The sequence below is a fragment of the Aedes albopictus genome, chromosome 2 (genome assembly GCF_035046485.1).
Source record: "Aedes albopictus strain Foshan chromosome 2, AalbF5, whole genome shotgun sequence".
Taxonomy (NCBI): domain Eukaryota; kingdom Metazoa; phylum Arthropoda; class Insecta; order Diptera; family Culicidae; genus Aedes; species Aedes albopictus.
In genome coordinates this window covers 515,279,422-515,304,593 of record NC_085137.1, presented here as the reverse complement: position 1 = coordinate 515,304,593, position 25,172 = coordinate 515,279,422, and the positions used below count along the sequence as shown (strand labels likewise).

The following is a 25,172-nucleotide window of genomic DNA, read 5'->3' as shown; positions in this document are numbered from 1 at the left end:
TGCAATTGTAACTAAATTATATCCACTTTTGTTATTATATCCTAAGATGACGTAATTGCGATCAATTGTATCAAGAATACTTTTATGTGACGTCATAGTTTCCCTCGCCTGTGCGTTGGACAAACGAGTCTATTTATAGACCAGCCACCAAAACGAAGAACCACTTGATCTTAAACCTCCCCTCACTTCAAGTGCTGCAATGGCCTCATGGATAAAGGCGCCGGATTGTAGTTGAAGGCTGGCGTCCTTGGTTCGATTCCCGTCTGGGTGTGGGTTTTTTACATACTAAGTGGGGCAAGTTTTTTGTACAAAAAACTTTTCGCTAAAAATAAATAACACTCTTAATAAAAATTAACCAAAAAATGAGTTAAAATTTACCCAACTCAATTTTTACCCAATATATTTATATCTAATTTATAACAACATGTGTTATAATTTTTCGATCATTCCAAGATTTATTATATCTCACGTTGTTATAAATTTGTTAAAATTGTATCAAGACCTGTTATAATTATGTTATGGCTAGAGCAATTTTTGTTATAATTTTTGTTATTTTAACACCTAACCGGCGAATTTTATAACTCATTCTGTTATGAAAATTTTTTGAAATAAATAACTCAATCGGTTATAATTTTGTTATGCCTTTCTGATCGGGTTCTGGGGGTGCTGACGCGCTCTTCGTTTTGGCCATGACTACTCTGTAGGCATCACCCCATGGGGTCGTGTTGGCTGCCTGGCAGAGATTTTCGAAGCACGCCCGCTTACGAGTCTTAATCTCTTTATTCAGTGCCAGTTTAGCCGCCCTGTAGGCCTCGTTTCGTTCAATTCTATCCTCATCGGTACGAGCCCTTTGCATCCTCCTTCTAGCTCTTAAACAGGATGCGCGGAGTTTTGCGATTTCTGGACACCACCAGTACACCGGTTTGCGTCCATTTCTGGGTCACATGCACGGCTTAGGGTTCCGACAAGATCATCGCTGGATAGATCGTCGGTGTTACTCTCCATAAACAATCGCTCCACAAATGCCGGCCTATCGAATCGCGAGGTCAGCCATCCCCGATGACGGTCGATGACCTTCGGCTGTGACCGTCTTCCTCCGTGTTCCACTCTGTATCGAATCGCCAGATGGTCACTATGCGTGTATCCATCGTCGACCCTCCAGTCCGAGCTAGGATTTAGACCCGGGCTCCAGAAGGTTACATCAATGATGGACTCTGCACCATTCGTACTGTAGGTTTAGTCTAGCCATAGCTTCGAGTAAGGCCCAACCTCTCGCGTTAGTCAAGCGGCTACCCCACTCAATCGCCCAGGCGTTGAAGTCTCCACCGATGACCACGGGACTCAATCCCACCATTGCGCTTGTTAACGATTCCAGCATAGACGAGAACTGGTGTATCGTCCACCTGGGAGGGGCATAACAACTGCAGTAGTATACCCCGTTGATCTTCGCTATTGCGAAGCCCTCGTGCGACGTGGAAACTATTTCCTGGACCGCAAAACGACCGGTTGTACAGATCGCCGCTAGCTAGGCCTTATCCGCTACCCAGTTTGCGTTATCGGGAGAGATGCGGTATGGGTCCGATAGTAGTGCGATGTCTGTACTTGACTCCGAGAGTGACTGCCATAGCAACTGTTGTGCGGCTTCACAGTGGTTCAGGTTTAGTTGTGTAACCTGCATTATCGTTTGGAACTTCGACCTCCTCGCGTGCCTGGACATTTAGGCCCGCCTGTCGTGTGGTCCTTGTTCGCCGTTCAAATCAGGCATTTTGGTGCAGAGTTGCACTCCCTGGCGATATGGCCTTCTACTCCACACTTCCTGCAGAGCTTACTTCGGTCTGGGCCTTTGCATGCCCAGGACTTATGCCCTTGCTCAAAGCACTTGAAGCACGCCACTGGCGGCTCGTATATGCTGAGCGGGCACACTGACCAAGCTACCTTGATCTTCCCGACTGAAATCGCCTTATTCGGAGTTTGAACGCGGCAATCTGCGTGCCAGCCGGACCCTTACGCAGGCGGATCGATGCACTTGGTATATCTATCTCACACTGCTGTTTAAGTGCGGCTCCTCTGCGTCGGTAATCTCGTCCAGGTTTTTACACTGTAGAGTTGCCTCCGCCGTTAGGGCTCTAACCTGCACTTTTCGCCAAGTACCTGTTGGGCTAGTGCTTTGTAGGATGTACTTTTATTAGCTGCTTTATTCTTCAGCACTAGCATCATCTCTCCAGTCCTGGTGCGCCGAATGCTTTTTACATCCGCGTCTAACGGTTAGAGACGATTCTCGCCTCGCATGGCCTTCAGCACCTCGGCGTATGTGTCTGCCTCGGTTTTGAAGACCAGCGCGTCACTTCTCGCTCGTTTGCGGGCTGGTTTCGTAGTAATTATAGCGTAATTATAGCAGAAAAGTGCCCAAAATAGGACCCCTGCCGAGATGGTTCCTCTTCCCTATATCCACGCAAGAATTATCGCGTCATTGCGTTCGAAGCTTTATCACCCCCCATGCTGTGACGGTCGACCTGACTTGGATGCTTGGATGCTGTCAGCGTGTTGTCCAGCCGTCTGTCAGTTCAGTATGACTTCGTTCGTCATCGTGTAAAGAGGGTGCAGAGGAAACATTCGCGAGTTTTATTGTTGCGATTTGTCCAAATTTCCTATTAGTCACAGTGGTAACATCTTTTTCCTTCGAATAATCCATGAAATCCATTTTTATCGGAGCTCTAATGCACTGTGTGCGGTACGGATTTTGTTGTGCAAGATAGAAGAAATCGAAAGAAATGGTGACGACGTTTGTTGAGTGCAAAATTAGGAAGACAGTGATGATGGTGTATCTAGCCAAGAGACTGCAGAATGTCCCATAAACGGAAGAAAAGCCGATGATTTTCGTTTTTTTTCTTGTGATGAAAAGTGGGCGAAATTCTGCTGACCTGATTGCTGGGGTTGTGTGCGAGCATTGTGACAGAACCGTACGGGCTGGATTGTGTAATTGATTTTAGTTGTGTGAATCGTCTGGCCTCGTCCGTCGCCAGGCTCGGATGGCCTGGACATAGGCTCAGCGTAACAAATCGAAAAGGCTGTAAACTCTATGCTCTTCTTCACCTTTATTCCTTTACATGATCTAAATTTAAAAAATAACATGTCGTTTCAGAAATAATACAAATTGCATTTTTTTTTAAATTGATTATATTTTTACTATACTTATTTATTACTCAAAAAACTTCCAATTGTTATTATGAAGAAATATGTGTCCTTGACATGATGTATGGCTTAAGCTGGCAGGTTGCCGTATTATTTGAAAAATAAATGTAAATGTAAATATGTACTTCTGATAAACTACAAATAATTTTAGAGAAACACTACACTTTGAAACTCTAAAAATCAAGATCGTGTAGGTACATATACGATTCATTGCTCAGTCTGGTGCACTTGTGGATGTGTGGAGTTACCTGGCCTTTCGCGATGTTTACCTTGCGTTGGTCATGCAACAGCAGAGCTGTCAAAGTCCCGCTATCTGTGTATGCATTGAACACCAACGCAGAAGAAAACCAAGTTTATTTCTAGCGTAAGATTTGTTAAATACCTATTCTTTGCCTCAACATGTTTAAAATAGTTTTTTATCTTTAAACTTGTTAGTACATATAACAAAATACTTTAAAACATAAATAAATAATAGAAGAGAATAGAATTGTGGAACATTCATCCAATATGTCACCCAAATTTTGGATTTTTTTATCAAGAATTCATATATTTTTATTCCAGAGACCAACTTATGAGTTAATTATTCTTCTGCGAGTTTTTACTTCAAGTTACTTTAAGAATAATTGCGTTTAGTAATTTCACCGAAATACCTTTAGGACTAATTACATCAGAAATAAGTTCAAGATTTCCGTATTTGTTGTTCAAAAACATTTTTAATATTTTAAAAATCCCTTCTTATGATTAAGGTCATGCTCGGACTTAAAAATTCTTAGGAAATACTCGAACAGAGCGTGAAATTACGTAAAAACTACATACTTACGTTATAGCGTTACCACGTAAAAATTAAAAACTAGGTACAGCAAAATTTCAAATCAAATTTGCTCTGCATAAACTGGTTCACTTTAATTCTAGGCTTGGTATCTTAATTAAGAATTAGCATTAGTTGAAAGTCACAATGATATAATAAAAAAACTGATTTAATTCACCTATAATGAACCAAACCTTGGTGTATTATTGGTGTATTATGCAATGATTCTGCATTTTGGTTATTGAATATAGCAGCATATTTAAATACAAAATAAAGAAACTACCCTTCTAAAAAAAAAATCATATCATTGTTGTTCTTGTTTGATTAATGTTTCTTTTCGGTAGAGAAACGAGATAATGAATAGAAAACAGAAAAAAGGTAAAATTATCGAACAAAGACCATAAAAACTTTGGATGTTTTAAATTAAATGCATTTGTTTTAAATAGCCTGCTTAAAATTTAATCAACTCTCACTGAAGTTATATGAAGATTTGCCTCTTCGAATGTTACGCTGGATTTGTGTGTTAGTCGGAGCCATCGCACCATCACCGTCATTTCTCAATGAATAATACGCGAGCTGGCTGTCCTCCCGTCCGCACCGTGCACGGTGCTCCGTTGTAAAACCAAATACTATACCATCATATACATACTGAGGGACTGACTGACTGACTGTGTGGTCGACAGACCGAGAGTACCAGTGTAATTGTGGCGACGGCGGTGATGACGACTACGTAAAAAATACTGATCCCACCAGTCGTCAGTCACAGGGCAATATTGGAAAACAAATTGAGGAAGTGACATTACATCGAAGGGAAGTTACGAAGTTTCTAAAAAAGCATTGAATTTCCTTATTGTTCACCATCACCACCAGCACGCAGAGCATGTCTTGAATTGAAGAAGCAAAATAGTGAAATCAAAATCCCGTTGTGAAGTGTTCTAAATTTTGCGTTCGGAATACGTAAGTGGGATATCGACGAGGAAAGAGTGAAGTGAAATAGAAACGCAGTGAAAAGCAAAAAAAAAGCAAGTCTGAAACAGTTGCAGCACCAGTCGAAGCAATTGTGTATACATCGTAAAAATTGCGAGCAATCTTCTTCTCGAGCAACAACACACGCGCAATATCTGCATAAATCCATCGGCCACAGTCAATCAACCATCATCCATCGGATAGAGAGAGAGAGAGCAGTACTGAAAGTAAGCAACCCCAAAAACAGCAACAGCAAAACTGAGAAGAAGAAGGAGAAGAAAAGCGGTTTTCATTTCCTTGGAGGTCAAGAATTTTGCGTTGCTCCCGCCCACCTTTCAATCAGTACAATATATAGAAAACATTGCTTTGTTTTTTCGAGGAATTTGCCTCTGCCGGGAATAAGCAAGATACTACTCTACATTCCTTTTTACTTCTCGGTTTTCTCTCTTGGTAAGTGTTTTATAACTGTTTTTTTTTTGTATCTTTTTTATTTATTGTGTTAGTTTCATGTTATTTAGTTTGTCTGATTATCATAACTATTTATGAGAATGTGCTTGATTATTACCAATATAGAAATAATTCGTTCTTCCTTATTAGATCTATTTATTTATATTTTTTGGATTATGTTCTCCCGTCTTACCAAACTAACAAATTTCAAAGCTTCTCTGTTAAAATTTGATGGAAACAAAATATTTATATTAACTTTAAATTGTTTTTAACTTGTACCAACTTTTCGAGCCCTCTAAGCAGAATACCCTCTTCGAATGAGTGTAATCAGTTTTGTACCTTTCAATTCCGCTATATTTTGCTTATTCTTTGATAGATACGCGTATTTCGACTACCACTTGTAATCTTCCTCAGTGACAGTTATTCACTACTTGATAACTGACACTGAGGAAGATTACTTACAAGTGGTAGTCGAAATACGCGTATCTGTCAAAGAATAAGCAAAATATGACGGAATGTGTGTACATGTATGTATATATCAATTTAAAGCTTACCTATTCCATAATAATCGTGCTAAGGCAAAAATGTTCTTGGTTTCTAAACTTATGAAACCGAAATGTATAACGGTGTTCCTTTTCTTCTATTCGATGTCTGTAAAGACATGACCAATATAGTTTTTGCAGATAGGTAGCAGAAATTAACATGTTTTTAGTAAGAACTGTCATAACAAATAATTATTTCCCGTGATTCCGAGGGTTCTTGAAGCGGAGGCTGGTCGTTCTGAAGATTCATTCAGATGATTGTTCGAAAAGCACTTTAAACGAGAAGGCATCTGTATAACCGTGCTAAAGGAACCAGGAAAGGGTTCCTAGGTCTACCAGATGCATATATCCGAGCCGGTGATTCCGATAAGATACAGCGAATTCCATGTGAACACAAATGAATCTAGAAGTTAAAATCCATCTCAAAATTCTAGGGTAGAGTTATCAGTTTTGGCAAGTCGGGTGTTTTGTCCATAATGCGTTATTTTGCCTGTCGCGGTCTTAATCGACATAAATTTATTTTTTACTTATTGATCCTAATATAATATGATGATCACAGCTGTTAAAACCATAGATTTTGTATAATAACTGGAAGAAAAAAATATTTTCCTTAAAAGATCAGCTTCCATATGTCAATTTTACCCAGGATGCTTCTAATTTGGCCAGTCCCATGAGAAATACACATGATTAGCCAAAAGACAAATCAAAGTTGAGAATATGACCAAAACTGACGCAGTGCTTTTATTTTGGCCAGTGCCACTTTCAATACAAAAATCAAGTACAAGTGTATTACTGATTTCTACATTTTCCATCAAGATATAGATTGGAACCTTTCATTTTGCGTATTAATGTTATTAATGTTTATAGGATTGTTGGTTATTTTTATACAAATGATTTCCCTTAGACTGGTCAAAACCGGTAGACGTAGCCTATAAGGATTTTGACAAAAAATCTGTCATTTTTTTTCTGAATCTACTTTAGAAATACCATTTTTAATGCCTTCCAGGATTCCTTTTGTAATTTCCCAAGCCATTTTTCTAGTAGGGAATCGCGCCACTTGGGCGGTGGCTTCTACTTTCATCTGTTTCCCGCTATAACTCAGTCAAATTTGAACCATTTGGCATAATTTTTGGAATGCAGTGAGATAGGTATAGTATCTACCCGTGTACAACATTTCAAGTCAATTGGTTCAAAATTGACTGAGTTATAGTGGCAAACAGACGAATATAGAAGCCACCGCCCAAGTGGCGCGATACCCTATCTCTTTTTGAATTCTTACCAGAGATTTGAGATTTTTACGAATTCCTACTGGGTTTCTTCTCTGAGAATCTTGCAAAAATTCTAGATATGGTAAGATTTTCCGGTATTGTTGCCATGCCTGAGTTCCTCGTGGAATTTTCCCGGAGTTCTCTCAGAAGATTGCTGGACTTTCTCCTAAAATGGCCTGAATGGCCTTTTGGTATTTCTGCAGGAGCTATTGCTGATATTTCTCATGAAGTTCTCCTAGAATAAATTACGAAATTCTCTGTAAGAAAAAAGTGGACAAATATCGGAAAGAGGAACTCTGAATACCTCTAAGAGCAATTCCACGATGTAATCCAAAAGAAATACCGTAAACTTCTTTGGAAGCACTAATGCAAGAATCTCGCAAAAATCTCGAGAAAAACTCGGAAAGCTATCCAGGCAAACCACCAATAGAGAATCCTGAAAGAACCTTGAATAAATTTTGAAAGTGTATCTAGAGAGAATTCAGCGAAAAACTGTACGATGCTTCCACAGTATCCCATGACGGAAAACAATTGAAAGAATTTCCGGGAAAACACGCAGAAATCCCGAAAGTACACTGACAGAATCTAGAAAGCATTTATTTATGGGAGCAAATACGTCTCTGGATGCAAACTTGGGAATACTGGACAAAGCCAGAAAAAAAACCTCTCATTAGGAGGCTAATCGTAATTTTTAGTTTTTCATACAGTTTTCACTGAAATCTCAGCATTACTACACTGCCCCTCTTCGCATGTCAGTCCCATGTTGTTTCTAATGCGATTCATATCTTTGTCATTCATGAAGTCATTTGAAACAAATTTTATATTTTTCCCGTCCACAGCTCAATATGCCACGAAAAGGATATGCATGAATTGAATACATTTCTTTGAAAATAATTGGAGTGCTAGTACAAAAGGTATGCGCTTTGAAAAACAACATGGGACTGAAATGCGATAAAGGGCAGTACACATCAAATAATTTTGTAATATTAAAAATAAAGTCCATCAAATCGCTGAATTGAAATTGAGTTTATAATTTTCAAAAAAACCTGGAAAACTCAGCGATTTTTTTGTGAGTAGGCACCCTGTAATAGACCATTCAGTGATAAAAGTGTGTTTCAAATAATGATCGAGTTATCAATTCTGGAGCAACATTTGAAAAGGGCCCAAGAGGTCTTGTGTCTTTTTTCTAAAACGCTCCGTAGGGCATAACAGCAGCCCGCCCACGTAAACGAACACCGTTATCCGAAAGATCGATGTTTGCTCTATCTGATAACGGTCTTAGTTTTTGAGAATAAGCTGAGGGGGGCTCAGGAGCGACGTGTGAAGTCATTGTTTACCAATGCTTGTATGCCCTTTTCAAATGTTGCTCCAGAATTTAGAAAAAAAAAATATTTTGCTCGATGTAAGATCTCTTATCAGCACATGGAGGTAACAATCTGCTTGTGTACAATTTGATGTTCAAGACTCTCATAAGCTGCAGCGAAAATTTGAGCGGAATCGATAAGGTGGAGTGGTACGGTAGACGAATTTTAAATTTACATGAAAAAACTAGGAAAGTATATGTAGAAATGACTTAGGGCCGATTTCTTCACCCGGGCTTAAATTTTAAACCAGGCTTAGCAACATTTTAAGCCGGGCTTAACTTTTTTTTAATTTCTTCACCTCGGCTTAACCACTAAACCCGGTTTAATAAAGCTACGGTTTACGTTAAGTGTGGCTTATTTTAAGCGGTACTCTGAGGTGGCTTAGCAGCGCTAAGCCAGGCTTAAACCGCAAATTGCAGAGTTTGGGTTTCTTCACCTGCTTCATAAATAAATTTTTGAAACGGCAGAAAATATTTTTTAAGAAACATGTACACTTATGAACGATTAAATTGTAAAACGTTTGGTTACGGATGGAGACGATGATAAAGAAAATGATAATCTATAGCCGGCGGGTCGTCAATATAAAATATTCCCATCGGGTTTGGGACAATCAAGTTTTTACATTAGATTGAAAGCCTTCAAAAAGGCACCGTGTTGATAGTTTTGGAATTTTGTCATACTGATTTGAAAGTCGAAAGTACGTTTGCATTGAAGTTTCTATTTATTTTAACCCGGTCCTTCCATAATTTCAGGTCACAATAAACATTTTCGTCTCTTATGGTTCAAGAGATATTATTTTTTTTTACAAACAAATTTAGGATGACACTCAAAAAAAAATCTTCTAATACCTTTTTATACACTGATTTTTTATAAAAACTTAGTTCAAAGCACGTTTAGCCCATTGAATATTCAACATTTTGACTCATAATTCTAAATATAAAAAGTTTTATTCGTGGTGTACTTCTAAACATGACTTATTTTGAATACCTAATAGGGTGACGTTGGATATTATTGGCAGGTTTGTCCTCTCCGTCGTTGGAGTTTTTTGTCGGCCAAAATGCCTGATACATTGCAATATCATTCAGCTTACAGTAGACGTTCGATAACTGCAACATGTTTACGTTTCACTTACCCAATGAAATTCGATAACTGCAACAACTGACAGACGTCAAAGAACTGTCAGTCGCTGCATAATGCAGCCAATGTGCATTCGGAAAACATCGCACTGCAACAAAACTGCACAGGAAAAACATCGCATCGCCGTTGACATTTGATTTTGACGGATAGCGATGCGATAACTGCAAAATTGTTGCACTTAGTGGACTTGCAGTTAAAAAGCATTGCAGTTAAACCGTTTGCACCGAGCGAATGTCTACTGTACTTTGGAAGGATTTGAGGCCAACTTTGAGTTCAATAGGTTTCTAAAAACCTCCCATGACGAGAGAACAAAACTGCCAAAAATATGACGCATGTGGATTTTAAATATCTCTTTGCAACTCAGCACTATGAAATTTTATTTATACTTGCCGTATCACAACGGACTAGTTTATCGTACTATACCAAACAATTGCAATATGATTCATAATGCAACTGATTTCGGTTGTATTATGAATCATAATGCAATTGTTTGATCCACAACCCGAGTTGTCACGGCAAGAGCTTGCCAAATAGGCTCCTAAAGTCCTATCGGGATTCTTATTTTAAACCACAATGAGGAATCCTTTGACTAATTTTTGAATAAACTTCTAGATAACTTCCTGAAACCCTGAATTTTTAAAGGAATTAAGAAATTTCTTCGAGATATTTCTAGAAAAATCTTCAGAAGAATTTATGTTTTGAAATTTGCCCTGGCCAAGTTCGCAGGGGTTGACGGTATTAAAGTGAAGGAGTTTCATTTTGATTATTGTAATGTAGTGTTCTTTAGTGAAACATATCACCTTTTTAACACTTTAATGCGCCTCCAACGGTTCATCACGAACCGGCTGCTGCAGATGGAGTATAGCTGATCATATGCATCAGACATGCTCGATAAACATGGAGGATCCGCCAGGGCTCATTAGAGTCTATTCCCAAGCAATAGTTCCAAGTCGGTTGGGTTTAAGAAGGTTTTGATGATCGTTACAAATCCTAATAAAAGTATTGTAGGATTTGTGACATGTTTTGGAACCTTTTACAGCCAGCTGACTTCAAAATGTTGTTTGGGCTCTATTTCCCACGTTTCTCGGTTGATTTTGATTAGTAATTTATTAATGTCATAGTCGCTTTTTCGAATTTTTAGAATGTTAGTTGGTCATATTTTCTTTAAATAAAACAATTAAAATCGACCGAAGAATTAATGGGAAGGAGATTTGCAGCACTTAATTGTGCTGATAGATTCGAAGCTAACGTGCGAACACTTAAACGCATTGTTGACGTCAATGCGTTCGACGTGACATTTTGGACAAAAACTGACTGCTTTATATTAACTGAACAACGTTACTTGTGTATGACTAGGTTGACATTTCTAGGCTACGCTTGAGAAAATGACATGGTTTATCTAGGTAGGACCGATAGGACAATTGAACAAATTTGAACATTTTTCATAGTATTTGTAGGGGGACGAATACATAATAGTTGACAAGCAATCTTTATTATTTTAAAATTTTATTGCAATTAACTGACCATCTTGATCTCTTAGATGGTATTTTGAAACCAACAGAAAAATATCAGAAGTTCAGTTGCATGTTTCTGTGGGTTTTGGACCGATGACAATTTAAGGACACAAAGATGAACACAGAGAAGTAGAAAACGATTAGCGAAATCAAGAAAACAATTTGACACAGGATCGACTATATTTTAACATACAGGGTTTGATTGATTCGATGAAAAAAAACAAACATACGACAACTGACTTAACGAGAAGAAAAACATATTGAACCATACCACAAAATCGAACAAGAGGACAAACACAAACCGTGTGACCATACCACTACATAGGCCAATCCTGACTGACTGACCAATTGAAAACATTCCAACCTTCTATCGTAACTTTCTGAGTCAGTAGGCAACAGTGTCTTAATGGATATCATTTTCCGCGTACGGCTGGCAAACTGCTTCTGAAAGATTACGTACTCTTTTCTATCTTCGGGTCTAGTGTAGAGATTTCAACTCTATTCAGAGTGCAGCTAGAAACCTAGCAAAAAAAAAAAAAAAAAAAAAAAAAGAATTTATGTTTTGAAATTTGTTTTAAAGAATCCGATGCGCGGTTGTTTATTATTATGTTGTAACATGTTGTGAATGTATATGGTTTGGTTTATTGATGTGTCCTTTGTTGCGTTCAGTTAATTCCTGCGTGGAATGGGCTTAAAGTTTCTACTCCCTGATAGGGTGGAGACGCGTGACAAGATTTCTTTCATTAGATATGTTTTCGTATAGAAAAGTGGACGATTGTGCTGGAAAGTTAGTGTTTATTAATCCATTGTCAAATTACATCACCAACCATAGGTGACTCCCAGATTGACAATGTACCCTACAGGGGTGGGAACACTCACTTGGAAAGAATTACATTCACTTGGTATTTTCTCAGTTCAGAAGCATGCTATCAAAAAACAGTGTATGGAGCACTTTTACCTTGTGGTTTTATCTAAAACTTTGTCGAACGCATCAAGGGTCGTACACGCATACCAAAGTCGTGAGAGGGCTATGAAAACGAGTCTCCACGAGGTGAATGCAAGTTACACTCACCCCGTGGAGAGTTGCCTTCAACAATCTGTCACGGCTTCGGTATGCGTGTGCGACCCTTACTTTATTCGGAAAAGTTTGAGATAAAACCACGAGGTAAAAATGCTCCATACACTGTTTTTTGATAGCATGCTTCTGAGATGAGAAAATTGCAAGCGAGTGTAACTCTTTCCAAGTGAGTGTTCCCATCCCTGGTACCCTACCCTACTAACAAAAATTCCTTCCTGAGACAAACGTGGAGATGCAGCGATTCGCGGTCTTTATAACAACGTTTGTCTCACTAACATTCCCTCCCATCCTCGATGACCGCAAGCACGTGGCTGGCGCCGTTATTGACCTTACTATAATTGAGAGCTCTCGAACTGTGCACACTGAGAATAGTAAGCTAGTCCCAAGCCCTATTCATTAGTTCCTTGTGCAATTTCGATTACTTTGGTCAATCACGGAGTAGCAACTACGAATTATGTGGTCATCTATGCTCATGCTCATGCTCATGAAATTTGTTTTAAAGAGTCCCTGTAGGAGTTTCTGAGAGAATTTCTAAAGGAATTCTTGTAGAATTTTTCGCAGAAATCTCTTGATGAATTTCTGAAATATTTTCTGAAGGAAACTCATAAAAAATCTAAAAAACATACTAAACAAATTCTTGAAAGAATTCTTAGAATACTAAATTTGTTTTGGAAAAAACTCACTGATAGTTTTTTGGGTGAAAACAACTTGAAAGATGTCTACTAGATTTGCAAGTGCCTAAAGAAACATTTAGTGGAAATAAAAATTTGATATTCCAATGAATGCGAAAAAAATCCTCGGACGTAACCTGAAGACATTTCCCTGTACAAATGTTTGGGAATTTTCAGAAAGAAAAATTCACTAGACTTTCAGAAAGCTTGTTAATTTTGAGAATACGGAAGAACGTGAAACACATGATCAATCTTAGATACTGTAAATAAATCAATCTTGATAACATTCAAGAAAATAATAGCATCATCCAATCATCCTGTTTCCTTCTAACCGTAGGCCTTTTCGGCGCCCCTCTGAAGCTGGCGCCCTTGGCGGAGGCCAACCTGGCCAACCGCACGCTACGGCTCTGTGTTACATACTTACTCCAGCAGTTGGTCGCGGGGCTCCACCCCCAATCCTTCCAGAGCGTTCATGATTAACAAAAAATTTAATCATGATTAATCATTGATGATTAAAATTCCAATTTTGGTGATTATTGATTATGATTAATGATTAATTTGATTTTTAGGATGATTAAAGATTATGATTAATGATTAAAATTGGTTTTATCTGTGATTATTGATTATGATTAATTATTAAAAATGGCTCATTGATTAAAAATCATGATTAATCAATCACAAAAAACTGGAAATGATTAAAATTTATTTGTATTTTAACATGCCTTTGAAGTTTCAAAAGTAAAAGGTAACTCTGTCCGGGAGATTTTTGAAAAAAAGAATCATAAATTATATTATTTAGAACAGAATTTGAACCAATTTAAATTGGATCATATATTTTATATGATAAATCATTTTCGATGATGAATGATTAATGATTGATTAATATTTTTTCTAAGGGCCCATATAGCCGAGGCGGTAAACGCAAGGGTATTCAGCATGACCATGCTGAGGGTGACGGGTTCGATTCCCGGTCGGTCCAGGATCTTTTCGTAAAGGAAATTTCCTTGACTTCCTTGGGCATAAAGTATCTTCGTGCCTGCCACACGACATACGCATGCAAAATGGTCATTGGCAGAGGAAGCTCTCAGTTAATAACTGTGGAAGGGCTCATAGAACACTAAGCTGAGATGCAGGCTTTGTCCCAATGAGGACGTTACGCCAAGAAGAGAGAGAGAGAGAGTAATATTTTTTCTTATGATTATGATTACTGATTAATGATTAGATTACCAAAACAGTGTGATTAAGATTAATGATTAATGATTAAATGAGATTTTTTTATGATTATGATAATTGATTTTGATTAATCTTAATCATTAATCATTAATCATGATTAAATTTATGATTAATCATTAACGCTCTGCTTCAAAGATTACTCTAAGGATTTCTCCTAGAACTCCTCCAGCGTTTTCTACAGTAATTACGTTCCAGAAGATACTTTAGAGTGGATATTTCAGAGGAACCCTAGATGAAATCTGAGAAAAAGTCTCGGTCGGGATTCAGGGAGCTATCACGATAGACTTTCAAGGATAAATCCCAGGAAGAATTACGCAAGAAATTTTGTGAAGTATCCTGGAAGGAATTCCAGATGAATTTCTGAGGAAATTCCAGAAAGAATCCCTGAGTGTGTTGGAAAATCCTTGAGAGGAAGTCCTTCATTTCAACTACTATAATAATTTTTAACCGAAAGTCTATTGAAGTATCTTTCGGTTCATCATCAGTGGAGATCTTTCTGTAACTGCTTGCAAAAAGAGTAAATTCGCGATCATTCAGCTGAGGTTGACGGGTTCGATTCCCGGTCCAAGAACATTGCTTAACGTAAATTTTCTTGACTTCTTTAGGCTTAGAGTATCTTCGTGACTGCTACACAATATATACACTAGACCTGTTCACTTTTTTTGACCTACCTGTGTCACATCAAATTATCAATCCACATGCAAAAACAAGGCTTCAGTCCAAAAATCAGCCAAGTTGCAGCAGAGGCCTTCCACATCAAGCTGCTAGGCGAAGCACGAACAGTGAACATGCAGCGCGAATGTGGAGGGATCGACTCGGCTTACAACGGCCTAGTGTGCAAACTTCGGAGCCGAACCACACCAACAACAAACGAATGACCCCGAAAACGATCAACACGAAATAGCAGAACACAACACATAGCAGCGAAAGGGGGGTTAGTATTGCAACCACACTGGTGGTGATCGATTGATGCAGTAAATGTGGGTATCAAAGAAAATTGTGAATGTGAAAAATGTTTGTAAAAATACTAATGAAACCGCAATAAATTTTACAGATCTGATGATGGCTGAAGTTGAGTAGGCCGAAACATTATGTATAATCGAGTTTTAAGTGTGTGTTTTCACCGAAAATAATCAACAATCGTAATATATAACATTCGACGGTGACATAAACTCCACATAGATAGCATGTTGATAAAGGTTTAGAGGTGTATCAAATCGATTTTGTGTTTTTTCGAGCATTTTCATGAAAATGTACTTCAATATCCAGAAAATTGCACCAAAAAGGTACCGAAAATACCGTTAAAATATAGTTAGAACAATACTCTACAACTTTGCCGAAGACACTACGGTGTTTAAATTGCGTATTTCAAAGTTATTCAACAATTTTCGTTAAAAAATCACGAAAAAAATCAATATTTTTACGATTTTTCATGTAAAAGTCATGTAATTTTACATTGTTTTACGTGACTAATTTAATGAGCTATTGCTCCTATGTGTTACGAACATTTCGTCTATACATCATTTTAGTGTAGAAATTAGTTTTCATTGACTAATTATCAAAAGTTTGTCACGTTGATACTAAAAATTGTACAAAGTTGCCAGCATAAAATAAAACAAAGTTACCCATGATTTAAACGTCATTACACTTCTTTGTCTCATCTGCATCAGTTTAAATTTGGTGCAGATGGTTGAGCATGAGATTGTCGATTCGAAGATTCAAGGTTCGAGTCTTGGAAGAGGATTTTTTTGCGTCTCGATCCAGCTATAAGTTGATGAAACTACGCACTGCATCTCATTGCAATTTGGCATCATAGCACTGTTTCGAAACCGTAGAGTGCATGGTAAGAATGAAGTTTCCCTTCATCGTGTAGTTGTGCTGATTTGTGGGTAGATAGATAACAAGTAAGCTCCACCCACAGTTGTCTAATGTTGCATCCAGAAGCAGTTCCTTCATCGTATTGAATTGTTTTAGCTAAATTGATCATTATCAAACAGATGCTCAATATTTCGCCCAGCTGATCTCGTCGACACGATTTATTGTCAACAAGTGTAAACTAAATATCTAGCTTGTCATGGAATGGGCTTAATTGGCAGGTCGCGATCATTATTATTTGGGAGATTCATCATCAATCCTAACTGCTACAAAGAAAGAAAAAAAAGTTTATCATGTATTTGAGCTTGAACTATACCTTTTTCCAGAACTTTTATAACTTCGTGTAGAATGGCTCGATCCTTTCCAAATTTTGACCTCTGATACACAACTAGTTAATGAACTTATAGTAAAAATTTGAGCATATTTGATGCCCTTTTCGAAAAGTTACAGCGAGTTGAACATTTTTTGAAAAGTGAAAATTTTACCTGTCCCAGTTATTTTGAGTATCCCCTGTAGCTTGAAGAACACTTTTTCTGATAAGGGTGTTGATGAGCGTGGGTGGTTGCAGATAGGCCCTGCAGAGACAAAAACATGTTTGTTAACGCAAAGCAGATAGGCCCTTTTCAAATGTTCGTCTAGAATTGTAAGAGCATAGCTAGACTGTTCGTCTCTCGTATTTGTTTTGTACTTTTCTGATCTTGGGTGTAAAGGTTTTGTCGACGTTCTAACAGCATGCCCTGCCCACTGCATCCGTCCAACTTTTACGACTTACTGACCCCTTGTGATTCATTCTTTGTTTCACAAATTCCAAGTACTAGACTCTTGAGATGTGATGTGATGCTGATGTATGCCCTGTCGGAAGTTTGTCATCCCATACAATGTTCTGGTTTGAAGCTTCCTTCGCGAAATTCACTATCAACTGTTAGATATAGTCTAGCTGCTAGATGATAGTCAAGAGTTAACGGAATGTTCAACAGTGTATAGTACCTTAAATCAATGACGGAGCCTTGAACGAGTCAACATGCAATGTGCGTTTTTGTGTTGCTTGTACCCTGTAGAGTCGACTATCACAGACGTGAAGACTCTCACCCGAACTATGTGTTGTACCGTGTGCACTGTGCAGTCTCAGCTAGTATATTGGTGATGCCCAACGGCATTGGGGGGAGCAAAATTAACATTTAATTGTTGCCGCCACTAGTACCGTACGGCGCACACCGGCTAGCTGCGTCTAGTTGACGCTCGTCGCGGTACCGGCGGTGTTGCCGTCAAATAGGTTCCGCACACGGTATTTGCTATCCAGCCAGCGCGCAGCGGGGCAAACGAAACCTGGAAGCCAACGACGAGGATAGGTGTAAATCAATCATTTGGAACACTCTAACTGCGCCGCTCTCTAGTTCGACCATATAGGTTGAGGAAAAGAGTTGAGGATCGTTTTTTTTTGTGTGCTCGTTGTTACATACCGTTTTTTGCTGATTGTGGAAATTGAAAGGAAATTAAAACTTTTAGGATTCATATAAATGGTCTACTGGGGTAGTGGAGGTTATTTGCCCCGCCTAGACAGTTTTTCACATAATCTTTACAAAACAGCAAGATGTTTGAGCATTGGTTTCTTTTTCAACAAATGTTTGACCCCGTGTACCCTGGGATCTCAACCATTCAATAGCAATTTACAAACCATAGGTGAGAGATTGAATCAAACATGCTTTTGGTGACCAAAAAGAGCATCGGTAGACAATACTGTAAACTACATATTTTAGTAAATTTTACTGCCAATCAAAAACATATTGTTTTTATAGTTGAAGTGTAAAGAGGAAAAATTAAAACGCAATAGCCTTGAAGCGACATAAAGGAGCATTTCCAATCAATAAGTTTCATTGAATGACCTGGTTGATAGATATAAATCCCTAAAAAGTTGATCAAATCAATGAACGTAAGAGCGGTTCCAATAAATATTTGACTAATTATCTCACCAATTAATATGAATGTTTGAAGAAAACCGAAATTAATAATATTTGAAAAGACTTAAATACAAAACTCTAATAAATCCACCTAGCGTTGATGGTGCCTTTCTCGTGCCTTCGAGAAACCTTATCAACCAAACTCAAGTGACATGTTAATGAATATCGCACTTTCTTACAATTCACAAAAATCCTGTTCATGGTACATACAATTATGTCGGTGAACTGGCCTTGTTCATTTCATTTATTTAGTTAACATCAAATTCATGATAATACTGAATCAACAATTTGCCGCCATAATACTCGATTTGCAGCTGGCCTTGTGTTTTCGTTGATATTCTTCAACATTCCCAAGTTATAAAACTATCTGAATAACAGTTTTTTAAGCTATAGTTTGCTTAACCCTAAAAGAGATACCTGGGGTCCATTGGACCCCAGGCGCCTTTCAGAGCTCGTCTTTGATGGAACACACTCAGCGAGGTGACGAAACTGAGGCCATGAAGGTATCCCTTTTAGGGTTAAGAATAGTTTGTTCCACTCTTGTACAGCAAAAATGTTTGTTGGGTTATCACAGGCACCTAAAATTTGTTCATAGGAATTTGGATATTCTGGTTGAAATTTAAAATTCCTATGGCATTAGGATCATTTTTGATCCAAACCGTACACTGCGTTAGCGAGCTGCTCCCAACGTGATGCAAAAGGAAGGTTAATTCAGCTTCCATCTCCAATTGTTGGCCGCCATCTTGCACCATTTTTGAACTTCGGACACCCAAGTAACACAGAAAACATCTTTGAAAGTTAAATTTGAAAAAGATGTTGTAGTATAGTACTATAATCGAATCTGAACACATCCTATGTTAAAATCATGTTTTAACTATGTTTGGCAATAACAAGTCACTGAAAAATCTTATCAACCCAATCACAAGTTAGAGTAACGTAAGTTGAACGTTAATTGCACTAGGGTTTTGTATCATTGTCTTCCTTCAGTTCAAGATGATATGAAAAACATCAACAGTACATAGTTATAACCTTTGGGCTGAAGTATGTTAAGAATACGTTAAGTTTATCGTTTACGTATCAAATACGTTGGTGTATAAGTTCATCAATTCGCTATATCTCTTCACTCATTTGAAATTTTTTTTTTATGAAAAATCATTTGCACTTGAAGCTTTCCATTTAATCCAACACTAATATTTAATGCTTTGCGATTGTTGATTGCCTGGAGTTAATATTTCGTTGTCATCCAGGCACCAAATTTGCTTAATGGGTATAAGAATATTCTCTAAAATTCTTGGCGATTGCGGAAGTCGCTTTAGTCCTAATGGGTCAGCAGAGGAAAGTCACCATTGAACTTCACCTCAGTGTCAAGCCTCGTATGTTATCTAAAAATCACTTCGGGTACTTACGTGACAGCTAAATCTCACTTAAAAACACTAATTTTGACTCCGCGATACATTGAAAATCAAAATATTTAGATTGGAAGTAAGAAATTGCACTAAAACTTTGTTATTGTTTTAGCTATGTTCAAAACAGGTATTCAAAAACAACAATCACATCGTTGTATGCTATTTGGAAAAAGATGTTGCAAAAACGTTATTATGATGTTATTTCAATGTATTTCATTCGATTCAAGTAGTATTCGACAAACATGTTGTTGTGATGAACACCCGATGTTATTAAAACGTAATTCTAATATTCTGGATTCTTTCCTATCAGGACTGATTTATTACAGTGCCTGCTAAAATGTTTCACACTAATATTTGTATATATATAACCGTTTGATCATGTACAGATTCCTATCCAAAAAATATTTATCTAGGGCAGTTCAAACATTCAATGAAGTGATTTGATTTCCTTATTTATATATAACGAATACAAGCACATCTTTAGTACAATGATTAAAAGTAGCATTTCAAAACTTCCAGACGGTGCTGTATCAAGTAGCCACCATGTTGCATGTCTGAAAATTTGTTGAAAAATCTCACAAAAACCTGAGAGATGACCAAAACCTCCCTTCTTGTTATCTATCTGATGGAAAGCGAATGAATGCATGAAAGGTGAATGTGCTTATTTCACCATAAATTTTGAATGGCACATGAAATTAAGTCATAGTGACCGAACATAGAGATGGTAAATTTCAAATGAAGTATAAGGCTTGAACATTATTTTCAGCCATTACTAAATATCATATAATAGGTGTCACAATTATTTGCAGTGTTCATTTGATAAATCGTGATGTTTCTGCTACCAGCAACTAAGTTCTTACGATGTTGCTGAGAACATATTCGATACTTAATGTTATGTTATAAGAATGTATTGAAAAACATCTTTTGTAACATCATGAAGATGTTTTATAAGCCGCCATTTTTTGCGCTTTTTCGGTGATATAAGTGTACGAAAATAAGTTTTCCATAGTGAGAACAAAACATAGTCGTTTGTATGAAGCATGTATTATATACATTATTATAACAAGTTGTGTTACTTGGGCATCTTCCTTTAGGGGGCGTCCATAAATGACGTTGCTTTTTTCAAAAATGACGTTGCTTTTTTCAAAAATGACGTTGCGATTTTCAATACCCCCCTCCCCCCTCGTAGCATTTCGTCACAAATTTGGATACCCCCCCTATAAATGACGTAGCTTGTTAAACAACCTCCCTCCCCCTCAAAAAATGTTCATGTCAAAAAGCGAAACAATTCGAAATTTACTTCAGATATCAATTTTAACTTCAACATTTAACTTCAACGAATACTTATTATGAAAACAACAACAGCAAGAAAACATTGCCGACTGCCAGGTTCAGATCGCCGACATCAAGACCATAGGTGCAACCAGTGGAGATTATTACCAAAGCTAATGACTCATTAATCACCCATCGTTCTGCTTAATGCCGAAGAACAGGAAGTTGAAGCTCCCAATATAGTTAATCTGTATTGCAATCTGTAAACTATAATCCTTTAAGAATATCAAATTGGTTTCATTTGAATAAAATGCACTATGACATTTGAGGGACCCTGCAGGAGTTTCTTCTAAAATTCTTTCAGCAGTTCATTCTGGAATTCCTCAAGGAGCTTCTTTTGGAATTCCCATTTTTGAGAATTCCTCCCTTTTTAATTCCTTCAGTACTTCCTTCAGAGATCCCTCCTAGAATTCCTTTCGGAGTTTCTTTTTATATTCCACCAAAAGATGCTTCTGAGATTTCTGCGGGAGTTTTTTTTTCTAAGGTTTTTTTTAGTTTATCTATGGTTTCCTTCAGGAGTTCTTTGAAGGTTTTCTTCTCTCTTCCAACAGCAGTTTCTTCGGACATCTGTTCAGGGATTTAAACCGGAATTTTTTGAGACTCCATCCGAACTTCTTTCTGGGTTTCCTAAAGAAGATTCTTCCTGGATTCCTCCAGGAGTTTCTTCTGGATTTCTTCCAGGAATTCCTTCCAAAATTCACCCATATATTCATTCCGAGATTTTTGCAAGAACTTCTTCCGACATTCTTTCAAAACCCCTCCAGGAGTTGTTTCTGGGATTACTCAAGGAGTTCTTTTTCGGATTCCTTCAGGAATTCCTTCCTGGATTCTTCTGGGAGTTTCTTCTGGGATTCCTCAAAAACTTTCTTCTAGGATTTATCCAGGATTTTTTTCCCGGGACTACTCCAGGATTTTTTCCGGTATCCCTCCATTCACTCAGTAGATGTATGAGAAATTAGATCACTAATGGCGCTGTAGCCATTAAATTAATTTATTTTATTTCATACCTCAGATGTATTTATCCATAATTTTGAAATACACATGTTGTTGTGGATGTTTTGTTTTGCTTATAAAAATTAGTTTGACACTTGTAGGACCGGTACTGACGCTGTAAGGGCGTGGCAAACTAGATGTTGGTCACACGAACACTCGCGACATTGACATTCTGTGGCTATTTTTTCTACTATTCACTCCTTCCAGGATCTCTTAGAATTCCATGATGAATCCCTTGACGGATTTCTCGCCTAGTTCCTTCTGGTATTCCTCTTAGATTTTCTTTCTTAGATTTCACCAGGAGTTCTATCTGGATATCTTCCGGGATTCCCCAAAAGTTTGGGATTCCTTCAGAAACTCCTTCCGGGATTCCATCAAAAATTTATTTCTTGTTTTCTACAGTAATTGAACCAGGAGTTCCTTTTGAGTCTCTACAAATAGCTCCTTCTGAGATTTTTCCAGGAGTTTATTCAAGAATTCTCCAAAAGTTCCATCTAGAATTGCTCCAAGAACTCCTCACGAGATTTCTTTTGGAATTTCTCTATGTTTTCTTTCCAAGATTCCTTCAAGAGTTCCTTCTGAAATTCTTTTGGAAGTTCCTTCAGGGCTTCCTTCTGAGATTCCTCCAAATTATTTTGGTATGTTTTCAGAAGTTTTTTTTTGGGATTCCCAGTGGGAATTCCTCTGGAAATTTAATCCTTCTCCTGTTGGGGAAACCTATAAAGAACACCATGAGAAATTCCTTACAAAGCTGCTAGAGGAGCTCCTTAAGAAATTGTTGGAGGAATACTTCGAGGAAGTCCTGTAGAAACAATATAAGGAACTCCTCGAATAATGCCATAATGCCAAAAACTGAGAAATTTTGTAGCAATCAGCAAACTATTGGTCGTGATAAACATTTGAGCGAAATTGAAATTTTTCTGCATACACAATACATTATTCTTTAAGCAGGATTACAAAACCATTTTCTCAGATACAGTTGTTGCGTCCGATAGTTGCATGTCTTATGAAAGGAAGCCGGCATTTATGTCCATTATTTGTTATTTACATTAATGTGAATGGACAAAAAATCATGCAATACATTTCTTCTTTGATTTACTGGATAATAATACTTAATGCAAGTAAAAATTTTATTAATTACGACATACTTTTTTCAATGGGCTTAGTAGAAAGCTACGTAGCATATCATAAACCCCTACCCCCCTATCGTCACACTACATCACAAAATAACAAACACCCCCTTCCCCCCCAAAAATCTACGTCATTTATGGACGACCCCTTACCCAATATTGGGCTGTTTGCAGTTCAAATGGAATTTCTCTGCCTATCTTGATGCATGGCAAATTCCTTGCCTGAATCGCCCAAGAATCCGCTTTTCTTCGGTCGCAGTACGAAGTACGAAGAAATGATAATTCAAATGGCAGTCACTGTAGAAAGGACTTGGATTTCGGGTGGTCATCTTGAAAATTCTGGTCGCCATTTTTGGACTTCGCACATTTTCTCCCTACCAAATATACACACACTGAATGGATTTTGAACTCGAAACTTCATAAAATAGCTGCCATCTCGAATTGTAGGCCGCCATCTTTGGTTTTGAACCGCCATCTTGAATATTGTGGTAACCATTTCTGGACTCAGGCAGGACCATACCAAATATATCCGTATTGCATATCTTAAGAGCCTAAAATACCTGAAAACAACCGCCATATTGAATTTTGGGCCGCCAACTTGTACATTCTGGTCGCCATTTTTGGACTCCGAACATCTTCTTCATAACAAATTATGTATATTTGTATATTGCATGGTTTTAGAACCTAAAACTGCTTAAAACAGCTGCCATCTTGAATTGTGTGCCGCCATCTTGGATTTTGGGACACCATCTTGGATATTCTGGCCACCATTTCTGGGCTCTGGACATCTTCTCCATACCAAATATACCCATATTGCATGACTTAAGAGCCTGAAACTCCTTAACCCTTTGGAGCCGGAGGGGTCATATATGACCCCAACATAGAAACGGCTGTATAAATTTACCCATTCGATAAAACAGAATACTGTCTTCGGCAAAGTTGTTGCAAATTGAGTCCTCTATTAGGGAAAAATTGGGATATTTCTATTTGGGACTTCATTGATAACCTAGAACATCCCGAACACCATGAAATTTGAAAAAACGAAATAATTGACATACCAGTGGTTCTAAAAGCTAAACTTGAATGTGAGTTTCGTTTATATGTATCAATTTAGCCTTCATCAAGAATATCAAAAGGTGTTTTATATTCTGGGATGTTCTAGGTGTTCCAAACTGTCCTGTAGTGAAGTCCTTCAAATTTACAAGAATAATTTTATGTATTTCCGCCACAACTAATAGCATCGCATAAGATACTGGGATCCGTGAAGCTCTTGACATTTACAATGTCATTTATAGACGCTATAGGGATATTCCAGGTCAGCCAAACTACCTTGGAATTCAGGACTTCAGGTCTACACTCGTAACACTATCCATATCTGTTAAACTGAGAAACGCTACATAATCAATCGCAGTTACTGCAGCAATCTAAAGTCTAAGAGCTTATTATAAACCTTTGGGACATCTTGGGTCGTCCAAACTGTTCTATAATAAAGTCCTTCAAATCTACAAGAATAATTTTATGTGTTTTCACCATATATAATAGTATTGTATAATCTACTGGGGTCCGTGAAGCTCTTGAAATCTCAGATGTCATTCAGAGACACTACAGGGATATTCCAGGTCAGCCAAACTACCTTGGAGTTCAGGACTTCAGGTCTACACTCGTAACAGTATCCATATCTGTTATACTGAGAAACGCTACATAATCATCCGCAGTTACTGGACCAATCTGAAGTATATATTTTTTATTATAAACCTTTGGGACTTTCAGGTTCGTCCAAACTGTTCTAGAATGAAGTCCTGCAAATCTACAAGGATAAATTTATGTATGTCAATTTCTTGATTTTGCTTTGGCTGACCAAGCCATGTGGGAAATTACACTGTTGAAAATGCTTTGACATCCATGTGCACAACAGAACATGTGCTCGATGAACAAATTGAGATTTGAAATTATGAAAAGAAATCCACGTACTCCGGTGAGACTCGAACTCACGACTCCCAATTCGCTAGACGGGCGCTTCTATTCCTTCAAGCTACGGAGTCACTCGACTATCACCATCATAAGCATTTTCAACAGTATAAATTTATGTGTTTTCGCCATAAATAATAGTATTGCATAACCTGCTGGGACTCGCGAAGCTTTTGAAATCTGAAATGACATTTAGAGACACTACAGGGATATTTCAGGTCAGCCAAACTTCTTTGGAGTTCAGGACTTCAGGTCTACACTCGTAACAGTATCCATATCTGTTATACTGA

The 25,172-nt window shown here is 37.7% G+C and overlaps 2 protein-coding genes across 17 annotated transcripts in view; one reads left to right on the top strand and one right to left on the bottom strand.

Annotated features, from left to right (window-relative positions):
* The window catches only part of LOC134288750 (uncharacterized), a 126,066-nt gene that overhangs the window by 86,352 nt on the left and 14,542 nt on the right, over positions 1-25,172 (bottom strand). The gene's annotated exons all lie outside the window — the stretch shown is intronic.
* LOC109411457 (epsin-1) overlaps positions 2,559-25,172 on the top strand; it is a 66,605-nt gene continuing 43,991 nt past the window's right edge. For 3 of the 16 annotated variants that reach the window (XM_062854561.1, XM_029870185.2, XM_029870176.2), the window contains exon 1: positions 4,580-5,193. The gene's annotated coding sequence lies outside the window, so the exon portion shown is untranslated. Of the gene's footprint in view, positions 2,732-4,573; positions 5,417-25,172 lie in introns of those variants that run through there. The other 13 variants (XR_009998122.1, XR_009998123.1, XM_062854565.1 and 10 more) reach the window with 10 other exon arrangements.